The sequence below is a fragment of the Chiloscyllium plagiosum genome, unplaced genomic scaffold (assembly GCF_037043375.1).
Source record: "Chiloscyllium plagiosum isolate Xiang-an unplaced genomic scaffold, Cpla_swu_hap1 HiC_scaffold_13, whole genome shotgun sequence".
In the NCBI taxonomy this organism is placed as follows: Eukaryota; Metazoa; Chordata; class Chondrichthyes; order Orectolobiformes; family Hemiscylliidae; genus Chiloscyllium; species Chiloscyllium plagiosum.
The window spans coordinates 115,517,143-115,535,711 of record NW_028270151.1 but is presented as its reverse complement, the minus strand read 5'-3'; the positions used below and the strand labels follow the sequence as shown (position 1 = coordinate 115,535,711).

Here is an 18,569-nt window from a genome sequence, read left to right as displayed (position 1 = left end):
TACAGAGAGCCAGCTTGGATTTGATGGGCCTCTTTCTGTGCTATAATGCATTTTATTTGGACTTGCTTAACTTGCTCTGGTCACTGATTAAGTTGTTATTTAGGTAAATCTACTCAGTGTTCCTACTCAGACCAATACAGGCTGTCCCTCCACAGCAGGGGATAATGTTTACTGCTTTTCCTGGGTTCTTGGGGTGAGGGGGGGGGGGGGGGGGGGGGGGGGAGGGTGCGGGATAACGGTGTGTGTAACAGTCTGCGAGCCTTTATCTGAAATGGCAAAACATCAGTGCAGCCACACTAGGGACCGACTCTGGAAATGTGGGGAATGCCAGAAGGGAATTATTTACCCATCCCACCTGGAAACTGGCCAAACCAGTCAGACTGGGGAGCTGTTCACCTGCTCTGTGTGTGTGTGTGTAAGTGGGGGGGCGGGGGGGATCGGGGGGGGGGGGGGGGGGGGGGGGAAGGGATTCACTCAGGCATCCATCCTGCTGAGACACCAGTTAATTTACTGATAGCCACAGTTGAAGGATTTTTTCTCTTTTTCATGCCAAGTAATGAACAATGGTTTTGGCAGCTTATAAAGTTGTGCACATAGAGATCTTAGCTTTGGAAATGTTCACAACATCGTTGAACATGCATAGATTCACACTGGGTACAGACTTTTATGTTCCTTTATTCATTCACAGGATGAAGGTGTCGCTGGCCCGGCAGCAATTACTGCCCATCCCTAATTGCCTAGAGGGCAGGTAAGAGTCATCCACATTGCTGTGAGTCTGAAGTCACAATGTTGGCCAGACCAGGTAAGGATGGCAGCTTCCTTCCTGAAGGGCATTAGTGAACCAGATGTTTTTTTTTCTGACAATCGATTAATGGTTATCATTAGACTCTAAATTCACAAGTTTTTTTTGAAATTGAATTCAAATCCCCCATCTGCTGCAGCAAGTTTTGAACCCAGGTCTCCAGAACACTATCTGGAGTTTTAGATTAACTGTCTCACGACAATGCCACTCGGCCAATACTTCCCCACATCGCTGTCCATCTGCACAGAGTGAACAGTGATTTTCTGGTTCATCAGAACTGGGTAATCACACAAACGTTTGCTCAATGATTGCAGGAGTTGGATGTTGATTGGAAATTGACATCCATCTCCAAACCATGTATCCTGGGGTTTGGTTCTGGTGATGATTGGAAGCACCATCAGTCTAGTTATCTTTTGGGAATAAAAACAGTTTCAATTAGCTTTCTGTTAAATGCATGGCAATCAATTCTATCTCACAACTCTCAGGCAGATTAGTTTCTTTTGAAGGGCTCTCCATCTCCCCAACCTCCTCCACCCTCACCCCCAACAGTACAATAATCTCATAGAGTCTCTTTGTGACTAAGAATGAGACAATCTGATCTGCTGCTTCTTTCCCTAATCCTGTGTCAAGTTGGATCTTAAACTCCCCTTACTGCAGTTGTGGTCCTGCATCATTGTACAGTGTTGCTTGTATTTCATGTCTTGGCCTATCAGTGTTCATGATACTGCATGTAGTATATGGGCCAATAGTGTAAGAGTTTAGCTCTTTCCTTCCACCAACAGCAGTAGAATTGTACTCCAACAAAACTTACAGAATCACTGTCCCGCATATCCCCCAACTTACCTCTTACCATCAAACTAGAGTATCAATCCTCATTCAACTGAGAGAATTCAGGAGGCATGTCAGTTACAGCAGCATGAATACCTAAAAATGAGGTGTTAACCTGATGAAGTTCTCAAAAATGACTACTTGTGTGCCTAACAGCATAAGCAGCAAGCGATAGACAGAGTGAAGCAATCTGGGAAACAACAGAACAGATCTAAGATCTGCAGTCCAACCAAATCCAGTTGTGAATAAAGTCAGAGCACAGCTGGAGTTCTGAGGACAGTTCTCTTCAAGATAGTAATAATTTTAAAGAGATGTTTAAAAAGTATGGTGACTTGAGTATAATGGAAGAAGTTGATTGGTGGGTAGCTGATAATGTTGTTTTCATCTGAAGTTAATTTAGGATTAGTTAACAAATAAACACATGGTAGGGAATCCCAGCCCCATGGAGTGCACATCCAGTTCCATGTGGGAAATCCAAGACACCTCTTGTGTGAGTGACAACCACAAGAACACGGAGGTGACACGGGAAATGTCAAGAACACTCGTTTGACTGCGGTTAAAGTACTGCACACATTTCTAATCCCCACATTCCAGGGTTGATGTGATCACACCAGAGAGGGTACAGAGGAGATTGATCAGAATATTTCTACAATTGGAAAATTTCTGCTCTGACGAAAGGTTGGATAGGCTGGGGATGATTTCCTAGGAGGATGAGGTGATATTTAATTGAAGTGATAAAATGCTGAAGAATCCAGATCGAGTGGATAGGAAGGAGTTATTCATTAACTGAGAGGTCAGAAACTGGAGGATTTGGATTGAAACTAATTCCCAGAAAGAAGGGGAAGGGAGAATTCATTTCACTCGGAGATGGTGGGGAGCAGGAACGCATTGATGGGGCAGTAACCTGCATCACATTAGAATAAAAGGACATGGATGTAACTGAGATGCTGGAACATACAGGGCTGCTGACTAAAGTCTGCAGAATGGGATCATTGTGATTTATTTAACATTTCTCCAGAATATTAAACTCAAGTCCAATTTGAGAATTTATGAACATCACCCAACCTGAATTCCAAATGTCAGAATAAATTTATCAGAAAGTTACAGCGCAAATCGAGGCCACTTGGCCTATCCTGCATGTGTTGGCTGTAATAGAATGACCCAGGCTTTACAGCGTTCTGTACTCACCAATGAGAGCAACAATTTCAGACTGCGTCCTCTGCCCTCCATGTTGTTATAATCTGTTTTTTCAATGTATTTCTTTGACAGCTGCTCCCCTTGTTTCCTGGTTTCTTTCCCAGCCCTAACTCCATTCCCCATGGCCTTGAGGGACTACCATTTCTGCAATTTAATCTCTCCTGCCTTCCCCCGTGTGACAGACTGTCTTTTTGTCCTTGTCTCACCCCCACCTTGCTCACAACTCGTTACATTTCTGATGGTTCCCAGACCTCTGTGACTTCACAGCGCCCCCTGAGTCAGTGGCACGAGTTTTGAATTCTCTTCCTTATGAGATAATTGGAAATCTTTCTGGCTGCAGTTTCCCCCAGATTTTATTTTGGAAAAAAAGAGGATTTGCATCAGAGTCAAGTATTTGCAAGTCTTCATCCACAATCCTGAGGACTTGGACATAATATGTGACCCTCCCACAGATGTGCAGGTTTGATGGGTTGGCTGTGCTAACATGGCCTGTAGTGTGTAGGTTAGGTGGGTTGGGTTAGCCATGCTAAATGTGGGGTTATGGAGGTAGGGTGGGACAGCTGGTCATTGCAGACTCGATGGACCAAATAGTCTCTTTGTGCGCCTAAGGGATTCTGTATTTATAACTAGTTGTGATTGTTGTCACATTTTCCTAAGTCCAGGTTCATTCAACTCAGGTACACATGCTGCCTTTTGTGTTTCTGTGGGTGCTCACTCAATCCTTTCCTTCTGTTTTACATCAATTTCACACTGTATGTGAGGGTGGGAATGAATGTGTAAATATAAATACTCCAACCGAAACCCCTCACAAGTCAGGAACTGTTTCTGCTACTAGCATCACTCACAACAGGAAAATAAAGGTTCAGTCACAAATCTGACAGAAACGCAGTAGTTATAATCACCAGGAAAGGCCTAACAGCTTAAAACTCTTAAGAAAAGAGGAGGCTGAGAGACAACCTGGTACAGGTAGGAAGCTTTGTGTCTGTGTTTTCAGAGATTTGCGGTTGAAATCATTGGATTGGAAGCATGTTTCATTGCCCCAGGTCATCAAAGGTGCTATCTAAATGTGCATCTTTCTTTCTGCCGATCTGCCTGAGTCAACAATCAGATGCACAGGCCATTATCTGAGTGTTTTCCCGAATCCCTGATTGTGGGGGGAGGCAGATTCAATCTCAGGTGCCAGCTGTCTCTAGTCCACCCACATGGGCATGTTGAAGAGCATGACAGGAGAATGGATTTAAACCGTGAGTTCAATGCCAGAATGAAATAGGAAGAAGGAAATAAACGAGACTTTTGGATCCCACGGGATACAGACTCCAGGATTAGTCCTTGTGGGCATTCCCGTAGTCACACGAGACAGCATTCCATGATGAGAGTTAAATCCGGGTAGCAGTGGAGGGAGCCACTGAACATTAGCAGGTTTAGTTCAAACACAGGAGGTTTGTTCAGTCAGTAACAGTGTTAGACATGGATGTGAAGTGAGCATTGAGGGGAAATGTTACCACAAGCTGCAGATGGATAACTTTCATTGGAACAGGAGGAGGCCATTCAGCCCTTCAAAACTGCTCTGTCATTCCATAGATCATGGCTGATTTGTGGCCTAAGTTGCAATGTTCAAAGCTCTCCAAACTCATCAATAAACTCCTATGCAACAGACAAGATCTATATTCAAAAACGAAACATCTGCACATGCTGGGAAATCAGGAACAAAAACAGAAATTGCTGGAAAAATTCAACAGATCTGGCAGCATCTGTGGAGAGTGAATCTTAGGTTCCAGTGACCGGTCAGGTGACCAGCTGCAGCTGACCATTCTGCCTTTTCTGTAACACTCTCTGGAACAGGTTCTGGTGCGAGGGGAATGAGACTGTCAATAACAACTTAGAAAATAGGAGGATGTGCTCAATCAGAATAAAACATATTTTGGTCTTTCACTTTTAATTCAACTGCAAAAATTAATCATGATCATTCCAGAAATAAGATAATAGGCCAGTAATCAGCTCTTCCTGTCATTAGATTAGATTACTTACACTGTGGAAACTGGCCCTTCAGCCCAACAAGTCCACACCGCCCCGCCGAAGCGCAACCCACCCATACTGCTACATTTTCCCCATACCTAACACTACGGTCAATTTAGCATGGCCAATTCACTTACCTGCACATCTTTGGACTGTCACACAGACACGTGGAGAACGTGCAAACTCCACACAGTCAGTTGCCTGAGACGGGAATTGAACCGGGGTCTCTGGCGCTATGAGGCAGCAGTGCTAGCCACTGTGCCACCGTGCTGCCCATTGGGTCTGAGAAACTTAATTCTGACCTGGTCCAGCCTACATGTGAATCTAGACACTGAATAACGTGGTTGTCTCTGAACCATCTCTTGGGCAGTTAGAATGGATGACAAATGCTGTCCCGGCAAGTGATCCCACAAATAAACAAAACAAATCCAATCGCCGTGGTTGCTTGTGAACTCGCCGGTGTTATTGGAAGAGGATGAATGGGACGGTTTATGGGGTAAAGGGAGAAGAAAGCCATTCAGTTAGATGATCCTTTGGATAGCTGATGAGCCAATCAGCCTCCTTTTGCGCAGTAACAATTCAGTGAATATTTCATTCTGAGCCCTCTAAGGAAATATCCGGGCAGGGTTTATAAAGACGTCAGATTGAATGAGTGTCTCGGTGAACACAAGTGAGACACAGGTACAGAGAGGTTTTGGGACGGATTAAATTATATTTTATATATTTGCATAGTCATCAACTTTACAGCAGTTAAAACTGGGAGTGTAATTAGAGCAGCAAATAAATCTTAAACATTTATGCATCGAAAGGGAATGCTGAGTAAAGATATCGTAGTTAGTGCTGATTTTATTCCAGGCACACCAGCCAGGGAGCACATCCTTCCTGTATCTATCCTCTCGAGCTCTTGAAGATTTTTGTTCCTTTGAAGGGTTTCATGTTTAGATACTCCAGAGAAGACACCTTCAAGCTCCTCAATCTCTCCTGCCAGGGCAATGCTGCTGTTAGAATTCAATTGACTGGTGCAGGCTAGTGGCTGCTTCATGGACTGGAACTGGCAATTGAGACTGAAAGGTTACTGTATAAAATATCTTCAATGGTATTGCCAGACGTGAGTGGTTGTAGGAAAATGACCTTAACTTACAGGCATTGAGTGTCAGAGCACTTCCTGTTGTGGGGCATCCTGTTTAGATTCAATCTATTGATAACTATTAGAACTGACTTGCACTGGCTCCGTCAAAGTGGTCAGAGCATTACGGCTGTCATCGAAGCTGGTAACAAACTTCCCATGGGTTAAAAATCGTAAATGATAGAGTAGGTACGAGGTCCAATGGCACTGTTGGAGTATTGATGTTGTTGTTAATCACATTAATTCAGATGGAGTTGACTGAATTTATATTGTCTCTTTCTGAATCTCAGGATGTCTCTCTGGGCAGTAATTCTCCACAAACAGCAATGTGACAATGAGCAGGGATCATCTGTTTTGATTTAAATTTTGCGTGCGAGCAGCAGCAGAGTGTAAAGGAACCCGGAAGGCTACAGTTAAGGTAAGACAGTTTGTTTTAAAAGTACTTACCGGTAGCGGGCAGCGGTGTTTTTTTTCTCTCTTCACAGAAAGAGCGGGAGCAGCAGGGGGAAGTGACGATGACCAGAGGGGCAGCCGGGTCGGTTTTTTCCCTATAAAAGCGCACAGGAGAACGAACAGAGTTGTTGTCTCTGGTTTGTTACTCGTGCCACGTGATAGAGAGTCGAGGAATAGGGAGAGAGAACAGTTAAATGTGTGGCTACGGATGGTGCAGGAGGGAGGATTCCGGTATTTGGATAACTGGGGTTCTTTCTGGGAAAGATGGGACCTCTATAAACAGTATGGTCTACACCTGAACTTGAGGGGCACAAGTATCCTTGGTGGGAGGTTTGCTAGTGCTCTTGGTGGGGGGGGGGGGGGGGGGGGGGTTAAACTAACTCTGCAGGGGCATGGGAACCTAGACTGTAGCTTTAGGGTGCAGGACCTGGAGTGTAGGGAGGTTAGGAACATGGCATCAATCTCAAAGGAGGGTGCCTGTAAACAGGAAAGTGGCTTGAAGTGTGTACACTTCAATGCAAGAAGTATATGAAATAAGGTAGGTGAACTTGCAGCGTGCGTTGGTACCTGGGACTTCGATGTTGTGGCTATTACGGAGACATGGGTAGAACAGGACAGGATGGGCTGTTCCAGGTTCCAGGGTTTAAATGTTTTAGTAGGGTCAGAGGTGGGGGTAAAAGAGGGGGAGGTGTGGCATTGCTTGTCAAAGATCGTATTACAGCGGTGGAAAGGACGATGGATGAAGACTCGCCAACTGAGGTAGTTTGGGCTGAGGTTAGGAATAGGAAAGGTGAGGTCACCCTGTTAGGAGTTTTTTACAGGCCTCCTAACAGTCCTAGAAACGTAGAAGAAAGGATTGCGAGGATGATTCAGGAGATGAGTGAAAGTAATAGGGTGATTGTTATGGGGGACTTTAACTTTCCTGATATTGATTGGGAAAGCTATAGCTCTAGTTCGTTAGATGGGTCGGTGTTTGTCCAATGCGTGCAGGATGGTTTCCTGACACAATATGTAGATAGGCCAACAAGAGGTGAGGCCATACTGGATTTGGTTCTGGGTAACGAACCAGGCCAGGTGTTAGAATTAGAGGTAGGTGAGCACTTTGGGGATAGTGACCATAATTCGGTGACTTTTACTCTAGTGATGGAGAGGGATAATTGTGCACTGCAGGGCAAGAGTTATAGCTGGGGGCTGGGAAATTATGATGCGGTGAGGCATTACTTAGGATGCGTGGCTTGGAAAATTAGGCTTCAAGGCAAGGGCGTAATTGATATGTGGAGCTTGTTCAAGGAGCAACTATTGAGTGTCCTTGATAAGTATCTACCTGTCAGACAGGGAGGAAAGGGTCGTGTGAGGGAGCCATGGTTTAAGAAGGAATTGGAATCCCTTGCTAAATGGAAGAGGGCGGCCTATGTAAAGATGAGGCATGAAGGTTCAATTGGGACGATTGAGAGTTATAAGGTAGCCAGGAAGGACCCGAAGAGAGAGCTAAGAGCAGCTAAGGAGGGGACATGAAAAGTCCTTAGTTGGTAGGATTAGGGAAAACCCTAAGGCTTTCTATAGGTATGTCAGGAATAAAAGAATGACTAGGGTAGGAATAGGTCCAGTCAAGGATAGTAGTGGGAAGTTGCGTGTGGAGGCTGAAGAGATTGGGGAGACACTGAATGAATACTTTTCGTCAGTATTCACTCAGGAACAGGACATTGTTGCCGATGTGAATACTGAGTCACAATTCAGTGGAATGAATGGCTTTGAGGTACGTAGGGAAGAGGTGTTGGAAATTCTGGAAAGGGGTGAAAATAGATAAGTCCCCTGGGCCTGATGGCATTTATTCTAGGATCCTCTGGGAAGCAAGGGAGGAGATTGCAGAGCCATTGGCCTTGATTTTTATGTCCTCGTTGTCCTCAGGAGTAGTGCCAGAAGACTGGAGGCTAGCAAATGTGGTTCCCTTGTTCAAAAAGGGGAGTAGGGATAACCCTAGTAACTATTGGCCAGTGAGTCTCACTTCTGTTGTGGGCAAAGTCTTAGAGAGAATTGTAAGGGATAGGATATATGAACATCTGGATAGGAATAATGTGATCAAGGATAGCCAGCATGGTTTTGTGAAGGGCAGGTCATGCCTCTCAAACCTTATTGAATTCTTTGAGAAGGTGAAAGGGGGTGGACGAGGGGAAAGCGGTAGATGTGGTGTATATGGATTTTAGTAAGGGGTTTGATAAGTTTCCCCATGGTAGGCTACTTCAGAAAATATGGAGGTATGGCATTGAGGGTGAGTTGGAGGTTGGGAGTAGGAATTGGCTGGCTGGAAGAAGACAGAGGGTAGTAGTTGATGGTAAAGGTTCATCTTGGAGTGCCGTTACTAGTGGTGTTCCGCAAGGATCTGTTTTGGGACCATTGCTGTTTGTCATTTTTATAAATGACCTGGAGGAGGGGTTCGAAGGTTGGGTGAGCAAGTTTGCGGATGATACGAAAGTCGGAGGAGTTGTTGACAGTGAGGAAGGATGTGACAGGTTACAGCGGGATATAGATAAGCTGCAGAACTGGGCAGAAAGTGGCAAATGGAGTTCAATGTAGCTAAGTGTGAGGTGATTCACTTTGGTATGAGTAACAAAAAGATGGGGTACTGGGCTAATGGTCGGATACTTGGTAGTGTGGATGAGCAGAGGGATCTTGGTGCCCATGTACACAGATCTTTGAAAGTTGCCACCCAGGTAAATAGTGCGGTGAAGGCATAAGGCGTACTGGCTTTTATTGGTAGAGGAATTGAGTTCCGGAGTCCTGAGGTCATGTTGTAATTGTATCAGACTCTGGTGCGGCCACACCTGGAGTATTGTGTGCAGTTTTGGTCGCCATACTATAGGAAGGATGTGGAGGCACTGGAATGGGTGCAGAGGAGGTTTTCCAGAATGTTGCCTGGTATTGTAGGAAGATCGTATGAGGCTGAGGCACTTGGGATTGTTTTCATTGGAGAAAAGAAGGTTTGGGGTGACTTGATAGAGGTGTACAAGATGATTAGGGGTTTAGATAGGGTTGACCGTGAGAACCTTTTTCCACGTATGGAGTCAGCTATTACGAGGGGGCATAGCTTTAAATTAAGGGGGGGTAGGTATAGGACAGATGTTAGGGGTAGGTTCTTTACTCAGCGAGTCGTGAGTTCATGGAATGCCCTGCCAGTAGAAGTGGTGGACTCTCCCTCTTTATGGGCATTTAAGCGGGCGTTGGATAGGCATATGGAGGATAGTGGGCTAGTGTAGGTTAGGTGGGCTTGGATCGGTGCAACATCGAGGGCCAAAGGGCCTGTACTGCGCTGTATTCTTCTATGTTCTATAACTTGGGATTATAGCACTACTGCTTCACAGCACCAGGTACAAGGTTGGAGTCCAGCCTTGGTCAACAGCCTGTGTGGAGTTTGCACATTCCCCTATGATTCTGTGGGCCCCCTCCAGGTGCTCTGGTGTCCTCCCACAGTTCAAATATTTGTGGGTTAGGTGGATCAGTCATGCTAAATTGTCCACAGTGTCCAGGATTGTGCAGACTCGGTGGATCAGCCATGGGAAATGCAGTGTTACAAGGATGGAGTGCTCCAGGTGGGATGCTCTTTGGATGGTTGGTGGGGTTTGATGGGCCAATGCTCTCCTGCCACACTGTTGGGATTCTATTCTATGATTGAGGAGAAAGCAGGGTGTCCTTGAAGAAGGAGCATGTGGTGTGTATCAATGCTCTCAATGCCTTTAGATAGAGGTTGGCATCGCAGGGGATACCGTGCTTTATCTCCACTGCTGCCCCCTCACCCCTAACTCTACTTTGATTTGGTCCCTTCCCACTCTGTCTTTTGTAATGGTTTGCTTTGCCTGTAATGGGCTTTGTTTGTAAATATTAAATTGGTTACACGGGTGGTTTCCTGCTGGTGATTATAGATTAACAAAACTCAAAATGGCATAATGATGAACGTGAGAAGGTTGCTCAGCTGTGTGTGAGAACACATCTGGGTAGGAGAAATGGGGGAAAAAGAACGCTTCACAGCTCACAGAAGGAGAACTGAAAAACAGTTAAATCAAACCAAAGGTTCAGACAGGGAGGACTATTTCCCTGGAGTTTGAGTAACTGGAAAGTGATGGTGTCCGGGAATAGACAGGATTTTGTTTTACAGGGCGTTTGAAATTTTAAAAAACTGTTATATTCAGATAGTTTCATTTTTTTTTCTTTTAGTTTTATTTATTGTGGAATAAATAGCTACAATACTTTAAAACCAAAAATTCACAAACCAGGTGTTAAAGACAAATGTTAAATAAAATCCATCAAACCGTCCCTCACTGAAAACTGATGTGGAGGTGCAATCTCCTGGAGAATCCCTGCCCACTTCTTCCTACCTGGGCTCCAAGGCTATATACATACCTGGGAGATAGCAGTAGGAGGCCATTCGGCCTTTCAATCCTGCTCCACCATTCAAGGGAAAACAGCTGACCATGCAGCGCAGTCTCCTGTTCCTGCTATGTTCCAATCCCCTTTCATGACTTTACCTCAAAGAACTATATCTAAGTCCTCCTTTGGCTTCACTGCCTTTTGTTCCAGTGACGTTGCGGTGTTACTGTGTGGGTGTAGGCAGGGGTAATGTGATGGTGCTGGCTCCTGGAGGATGCACTCAGCGTCCCTCATCATCCTGCAGAAACATCAACCAGGATTCAGCAACTAGAGATAGAAACCATTTCCAGGATATGGGCATCACTGGCTCAGCCAGCATTTATTCCCCATCTCTCGTTATCCTTGAGAAGATGGTAGTGAGCTGCTGTCTTGTATCATTCACAGTGCATTTGGTGCAGAGAGACCGACAATGCTGGGAGGGAGAGTGTTGCAGGATTTTGGCTGAGTGATTCTCTATCTTTGGTTCTTCAAATTCTGGTTAACTTTATCACGATCGGCAAATGATGTTGAGATTTCAGTCTGCAAACCATCAGCATCTAGCACCCTGTATAAAGAAATATGCACAGATTAGAAATTCAGAGCAGACAATTCTCGTTTCTCTGGAATATCTTTTTCCCCTTTCTTCCCCCAAAGCTGAAACCCTCCAGCCCACTTACTTTCTCCCACCATTCTGACTCTGCTACCCCCTAATGTACACCCTCCCCATTCTCATGGAGTTGTTGATAAATAGGTCTATGCCACCACTTCACGTCCCTGGTTAGACTCTGCACCCTTTCTGGGTTCACTTCCTTTCCCTCAGTTGCTGCAAGTCAATAATGTAACAGCAGAATGAAACCAAAGGAAACAGAAAGGGAGGTGGAAGATCCTGGACAGAAGAGGAACCTTCAGTCTTGCAGAATGGGTCAGATCCTTCTTTGTTTCTTATTGGTCGATTCCAGTGTTATGACGAGTTGGGGATGGACCTTGGTCCCATGTGGGTTTGCTGACACTTTGACCCTCCAACAAATCAATACTACAAGCAAATAAGTTCCTACCCCAGACAATCAAAGTGTGAAATACTTTCCACTAGTTACCCCAAAGCACATGCTCCAAAACTCATCCACATTCTGTACTTGTGCAGTGCCAGGTTTCCCCACAGACGTTTGGTCCCTGCCTCGGAATTTGGGAGTTGCACTCCTCATGCAGGCACTGGAGCCCTGTCTCTGGAACATGAATGAAAAGTGTGGGATAGGGAGGTTAATAAGGCGCAGTAGGTTTTAAGCAGAGGTGGCTCAGTGGCTAGCACTGCTGCCTCATAGCGTCAGGGACCTTAGGCGACTATGTGGAGTTTATACATTCTCCCCATGCTTGCATGGTTTCGTGCAGTTCTCCAGTTTCCTCTCACAGTCCAAAGATGTGCAGGTTAGGTGGATTGCCCATGCTAAATTGCTGACAGTGTCCATTCATGTGCCGGTTAGACAATTAGCCATGGGAAATGCAATGTTACAGGGAATGAGTGGGTCTGAATGGGATGTTCATCGTAGGGTTGGTGTGGACTCGATGGATGAATACCCTGTTTCTGCACTATAGGGACTCTATTCTATTCTCATGAGGAAGAATGTACTTGTCTCGATGTGTTGTGAATCTGTGGAATTCTGGATAGAAAATGCGGTGGATGCCAGGACAATGAGCCAATGTAATGAAGAGATACAGATGTTGAATTTGCAATGAGATGAAGGGTGAGAGAGAGCAGGTGGGAAAATCCTGCTGAGACCGATGTGAGCTCAATCATCACCATATTAAATAGTGGGGCTGGTTCTCCTGTGCCCAGTGCTCACCTTCTTACGGTAATAACTGGAATGCTGAATCCAAAACTCACCACATTCACCAAAGGAGATTTTCAGAAAATGACAGATAGTCAGGTGGATTAGCATTCCAAGCTTAGATAGTGAGGACGTATGTAGGAGATAATGATTTTGCAATTTTAAACTGAGGGGAGACAGTGATTTATGGTTTTAGATTGCGTCGTACATTCGCAGCGTCCAGTGTACGCTGTTGTGAATATCTATTCTGTACTTTATTACAAAGCCAAGGTCACTGACAATGAAAACCAAAACACCCAGGAAACATCGCCTCACCTCGTAATCTGATAAAAGACTTCTGATAAGTCTGGCTGAACTTCGAACACAGATGGAAAGTGGAAGATTAGATCCACTCCCAAGTGGTTAAACAAAAGGAGACTACAATAGGATGAGGCAGGAGTTGGCTAATGTAGACTGGAAACAAAGACTTTATGGTGGGAAAGTTGACGGACAGTGGGGGAATATCAAAGCAACTTTTTGAAGTGCTCAGCAAAAGTATATATCAGGGAAAAGGAAGGACTGTAGGAAAAGGAATAATCTGCCATGGGTGGCTTAGGAAATAAGAGAGTCTATCAAACTGAAATAGAATGCATACAAATTGCCAAAGACCAAGGAGATTAGAAAAACTTTAAAGATCAACAGAAAGCGAGATGGGATTGGGGGAGAAAAGTGATGAGTAGCTATCCCCTGGGCCAGAATAGCAGTTTACACTGTTAGAGGGGAACCTATTGTGTGGGGAACATATGGCCTCTGTAATTGTTGAAGCACTTAACTGTTACCATAGAGATAATCCTGATCAAGTTACAAATCACAGCACACTCCAAAAGCTTGTACTTCCAAATAAACCTGTTGGACTATAACCTGGTGTTCTGTGGTTTTTAAACTTTGTCCAACCCACCACTGGCTCCTCCACATCAGAATCCTGATAGACAGCCCCACTGAAACTGAAGCACCTGTCAGGCACTTGAGGCAGCCAAAGGGGCGTGGGGGGAGGGGTGTGTGGTTTAACCACAAAATGTTGAACTGAACTAGACTTTCAAACTGCCGTTGCCATGGAGATAATACTGAGAGACAGTTTCTATTCAAAGTCCCAAACCACAAAGGTATAAGAATGGGAGCGGCACATCGGACAGGCGGGGAGTTACCTGATGCTGCCGGGAGGTGTTCTGCATGTACACTATCCAGGTAACTGCCATGTCTCATCAATAAAGACTCAAAGAAGAGCTCTCAGAGTTCTGTGCCTAGCTATTCCTATCCAGCAGGGTTCAGGAATATGGGTACACAGCAGTCAGTCTTCAGTGGAGGATATGAAGACCATGCCAGTAATTGATAAGGAGACTGAGGAAGGTGAGGACCTAGAAACAACAGTTATCATGAAAGAGTTAGAGCTGGGCAAGCTAATGGAGCTAAAGGTAGACAAGTCTCTTTGCCCTGATGGAATACATCCCAAGATACCAACAGAGTTAGGGGGAGAAATAGCAAATGGACTTAATCATAGAATCCTACAGCAGAGACAGGCCCTTTGGCCTAAACTGGCCCATGCCGATCAGAATGTCCATCCATGCTAACCCCATTACCATGCACTTGGCTCATCTGCTTCTGAAACTTTCCTATCCATGTATTTGTCCAAATGCCCTTTAGATGTTGTTAACAGACCCGCCTCAACCACTTCCACTGGCAGCTCAGTCCATATACATACCACCCTCTGTGGAGAACAGTTGCCCCTCAGGTTCCCTTTTAGTCTTTCTCCTCTAACCTTAAACTGATACCCTCCAGTCCTTAGTTCCCTGGGAAAAAGACTGAGTGCATTCATATTACCCAGACCTCTCATGATCTTATACACTTCTTTAATATATTCCCCCTCAGTTTCCTCTGCTATAAACAAAAAAGGAGAAAGTGAGGTCTGCAGATGCTGGAGATCAAAGTTGAAACTTTATTGCTGGAACAGCACAGCAGGTTAGGCAGCATCCAGGGAACAGGAGATTCGACGTTTCGGGCACAGGCCCTTCTTCAGGAAGAAGGGCCTGTGCCCGAAACGTCGAATCTCCTGTTCCCTGGATGCTGCCTGACCTGCTGTGCTGTTCCAGCAATAAAGTTTCAACTATAAACAAAAAAGCCCTCACTTGTCTAACCTCTCCCTATAACTCAGACCCCTGAGACCTGGCATCATCCTTGTAAATTTCTTCTGCACTTTTCCAGTTGAATAACTGAAACCTACACTGCATCCATCACATTTCCAGTGTTTCCCCACGGTGCTGGAACCGACGTGACAACACCAATGGATTACAATCCATGATCGATAATTCACTCCGTTACAACAATTCCATTTTCACAGCTTTTTCCATGATGCAGGAATCCTTTTGTCTTTCTGGTTTCATGGTAAATTGCCCTCATACAAAACCAATCTGGGGCTTAACTGTTCCTGGGAAATGTGCCATGATTTTTTAAACTTTCAAAAACCAAATGAAATCTCTCTCCACAGTCCCCACGCTAACATGGACTTCGCTGTCTAAGTACTTTTTCCAGTCACACTGACATTTGAAATATTCGTTCACGGGCAGAATGCACACCTTTCCATCCAGACGAAAAGGCCAATGATATCCAGATCGGCACGGATCCTGTAACTATCAAAACTGAACATGAAATTCACTGTGAATTTCTCAACTACAAATCCCCCCTTTCAATACTATACAACAGAGAAAACAAAAAGTGCTGGAGATCCTCAGCAGGTCTGGCAGCATCTGAAATGGTGACAGATGCAGGAAACATTGCAGCCTTGAAGAAGTGTTTGGATGATGACACCAGGCACGTGCGCTTGATGACCAATATGGAGAAGATGGGGGCATTGTGTTAAACAGTTTAAGACCAGAGATTCTGACCCCATTTTATTCCGTGTTTCTCTAAGATTCCCTCTTTTCAGAAGCAGGCAGGAGTGGGAAGCAGTGGAGAATGTAAATGATGTGTGACCTTCCTAGTGAGAGGATTCAAGTACAGGAGCAGGGATCCCTTTCTGGAAGGGCCTTGGTGAGACCACACCTGGAGTACTGTGTGTACCTTTGTTCCTCTTTCCCAAGGGGAGCTATCCTGGTTATTGAGATTGAGTAAAGGAGGGTCACCAGCCTGAGTCCTGAGATGTGTAGATAGTTAAGGGCTGCAGATGCTGGAAGTCAGAGTTTATACAATGTTGATCTGGGGAAGTGCAGCAGGTCAGGCAGCATCAGAGGGGCAGGAAAGTTGATGTTTTGGGTCAGGACAGTTTGTCAGTCCGAATGAATAGTCCTGACCCGAAACATCAATTTTCCTGCCCCATCGTATCCATGCTGGTCATCAAACGCCTATTTATTCTAGTCCCACGTTCTGGCACTCCATGTAACATCTTGGTGTGATCATCTAAACACTTCTTCAAGGCTGCAATGTTTCCTGCATCTGTCACCATTTCAGATGCTGACAGACTTGCTGAGGATCTCCAGCAATTTATTTTCTTATTGCAGATTTCCACCATTTTGCTGAAGCACAGAGTCATAGACATGTATACAGCTCCATATTTTGTTGACTCACATTTCTGAGATGGCAGGACTGATGGCTGAAGAGGGACTCAATCCTCGTTTAATCCTCCTTTTCTTTGGCTTTCTGAGCTGCTGACTACATCGCTAATATTCTACCTCCCATTCCCTGACCTGAATCGTACCCATCTAAGCCGACACTTGATTTCCCAACCCCCTGCCAGACTAGGTAAAACCTCACCAATGGAACTGCAAAAGCCCCCATCAGATTTGTCTCAGCTCTGCCCAGGGATAACCGGTCAGGCTGGTATAGGACCCACCCAGAAACAGTCCCAGTGCCTGAAGAATCTAAACCTTTCTCTGGTACACCATTTCCCCAGCCACACATCCAGCTGATCTACCCTCTTATTCCTGCTCTCACTAGCACATGGCACTGGGAGTAAGTCTGACATTATTACATTTCAGGAGCTACATTTTAATGCATCTCTGCTCTCCCTATATCTAGCTTTCAGGCCCTCATCCCTCTGTTTAGCGATGTTGTTGGTATCTGTGTGTTCCACCACCATGGGCTGTTTAACTCCAGCTCCAGAAAGTCCTGCAGCCTCCCCATGATATAGCGGATCCTAGCTTTATGGAGGTAACATACCATCCTGGATTCATGTCTGTGGTTACAGCAGTGCCTGCCCTAACCCTGAGCATTGAATCCCCTGTCACTATAGCCGTGTTTCCTCTCTTTCCTCCCGCTCTGTGCAGCGGAGCTCTCTGTGGTGGCATGACCCTAGCTGGTGCTGATTTCCCGAGAAGCTACCCCACCCATTCCTGCCCTTACAGAATCCCAAGCGGGATACAGTATCTGTATGAGAAGGGGATGACCACTGGGGACCTCTGCACCCCCTTCCTGAGCCTTTTCCTTGATCTGATGGTCACCCATTCCCTTTCTGCCTGTGTAGCCCTCACCTGCAGTGTGACTAACTCACTAAACATGCTGTCCATAACATTCTCAGACGCTCCACAGTGAGTCCACTCACAGCTCCAGGTCTGAAAAGCAGTTTCCCAGTAACTGCAGATGGACACACTTGCAGCACACATAGACGTCAGGCACACAGGAAGCGTCCCTTATTTCCCACATTGTACAAGAGGACCACACCACGGGTCTGAGGTGCCCTATCACAACATCTCTCTACATTCATCTCGTTACTCCCATTAAGAAAATTTAAACGCGTGAGCAACCTTCCTTCACTTCAAACATGTACATTATAATAAAAAAAAATCTTCACTTCAGCAGATATGTCATACTTTAAAAACTTAAATACTCAGCAGGTATCACTGAGAAATTGGCTGTTCCCATTGGGACCACGTGAATTACTGAATGGCCTGAACTAAACTTGAGTTTCAGCTTCACCTTCTCCCAGTCTCACCTCACTCTGTTTACACCCAACTCCAAAACACTCTCATTGAGCCAAGCAGCCCTCACAGTGCAGCCCTGTCGTTTTCAATGTCTGCTCACACCTACACCGCCCTCAGCCTCCTGTACTGTTCTAATGCATCTCAATGGGAGCTCAGGAACAGCATCTCATCTTTCAATTCAGCCCTTTGTAACCACAGAGTCAACATGGACTTCAGCAGTTTCTGGATGAACAGACAGTTGTCAGAATCTGGAACGTTCCACCTGAAATGGTGTTGGAATTTGAGTCCACAAGGAAATTCTATGAGAAGCTTGCAGGGAATTGGAAGTTGGGAGTTTACAGGTTAACATCATGAAGTGGGTGACTGGGACTAAATCTGGCATTTGGATAAATCTATGCTCGCTCTCAGGCCAATACCTCCTTCCACAGCTGCAGGGCCAAGAATTGAACACATACCCAAAGGGTGCTCTGACCATGAACTTGAACATCTTTCTGCTTTTTGCTTGACAAAACTATTGGTGACATTTTCCCAGAATGAACAAACCTTTCTCGTTCCACAGTTAAATGCCAATGATATTCAGATCCGCTGACTGTAGAAACTTGTTTTTGAGATCCCAGTCTCAATTATTCTCAATTAATATCCTAGAAAATGAATTCGCAAAACAAAGCTCACAATCAGTGCAAGGTGAATAGTGAAGGCGAACACTTCTCTTGGTATGTGTTTGATGTGTAAACACTCCTCTTGAAATCACCCCGCCCCCCCCCCCCCAAAAGAGGACATCTGCATGCGCCTTGCTGTACCTTGCCCCAAATAAAGATGGCGGCCATAACCCAGGACCGCTCACTGCCTGAGGCCCACAGCTGTTTTCCCCTTTGCTGCAAATGTGGGACCAAGAGTTTCTAATTCAGATTAACGACCTGCACAGAGTATGACTAAACCCTCCCAGTCTACACTGATACATCTCATCTGGTTTC

General features: G+C 45.3%; 1 long non-coding RNA gene across 1 annotated transcript in view; it reads right to left on the bottom strand.

The window, feature by feature from the left end:
- Positions 1 to 11,249: 11,249 nt before the first annotated feature.
- The window catches only part of LOC148148433 (uncharacterized), a 43,964-nt gene continuing 36,644 nt past the window's right edge, over positions 11,250 to 18,569 (bottom strand). Inside the window, exon 5 of the long non-coding RNA XR_015759075.1 lies at positions 11,250 to 11,388. This is a non-coding gene — a long non-coding RNA (uncharacterized LOC148148433). The remainder of the gene's footprint in view (positions 11,389 to 18,569) is intronic.